Source organism: Colobus angolensis, unplaced genomic scaffold (genome assembly GCF_000951035.1).
Source record: "Colobus angolensis palliatus isolate OR3802 unplaced genomic scaffold, Cang.pa_1.0 Scaffold252, whole genome shotgun sequence".
NCBI lineage: Eukaryota > Metazoa > Chordata > Mammalia > Primates > Cercopithecidae > Colobus > Colobus angolensis.
The window spans coordinates 2,034,101-2,035,283 of record NW_012115733.1 but is presented as its reverse complement, the minus strand read 5'-3'; positions in this window follow the sequence as shown (position 1 = coordinate 2,035,283).

The following is a 1,183-nucleotide window of genomic DNA, read 5'->3' as shown; positions in this document are numbered from 1 at the left end:
GCGTTAAAAGAAGACACGCTGAAATGATGCAGCCTGCTCCCGTGTTGGAAATTTGTTCATTACAATTCTCCCAATAAAGCTTTACAGCCCTCTGCAAAGAAGTCTTGCGCATCTTTTGTGAACTTTATTTCTAGCTTTTTGGTGCTGTGGGACATGTATCATTCTTTGAAATGTTATATTCTAACTGTTTGAGCTGGTAATGTAGAGACATCATTCTTTTTTCTTTCTTTCATTTTTCGCTTTGGCGATGGAGTCTCGCTGTGTCACCCAGGCTGGAGTGAAGTGGCACGATCTCTGCTCACTGCAACCCCCTCCTCCCGGATCCAAGCAGTTCTCTGCCTCAGCCTCTCAAGTAGCTGGGATTCCAGGCGCCCACCCGCTCGCCCGGCTAAGTTTTGTATTTTTAGTAGAGATGGGGTTTCACCATCTTGGCCAGGGTGCTCTTGAACTCCTGACCTCGTGATTCACCCGCCTTGGCCTCCCGAAGTGGTGGGATTACAGGCGTGAGCCACTGCGCCTGGCAGAGACATAATTCTTATATATTGGTTTTCTATCCAGCAGCCTTGTGAAATATGCTTATGAATTCTAAAAGTTTACTTCTAGATCATTTTCAGTCTTCAACATAGAGAAACATAATCATCCTTCAATAAGAGCAATTTTGTTTCTGCCATTTATTTTTCTTTGTCCTTTTGTATTGTTTGTAGAGACGGGGTTTTGCCATGTTTTCCAGGTTGTTCTTGAACTCCTGAGTGCAAGTGATGCATCCGCCTTGCCTCCCACAGTGCTGGGATTACAGGCGTGGGCCTCCGCGCCAGGCCTGTTGCTGCCATTGTAAAGAGTTTTCTTTCCTTTTCTGGTTTTACGGCATTGCGCAGACCCACCTGTTACCATGGTGATAGTGGACATCCTTGTCTTATCCCTGATGAGAGACGGAAAACTTTCAACATTTCACCGTCATATTTACTGTCCTTTTTTTGTAGACGGACTTCCTCAGAGTAAGTCATTGCATTCTGTTCTAAATATGCTGAGCGTATTCATTTGAATCTATGTTGAGTTTCATCAAACAGTGCATCTATTTCGATTACCACAGCATTTTTTCCCATTCATCTGTAATATAGTGAATTTGATTGATAAAATTGTACGTTTTTATGTTCAATTTTTAAAACTTGAGACAGAGTCTCGC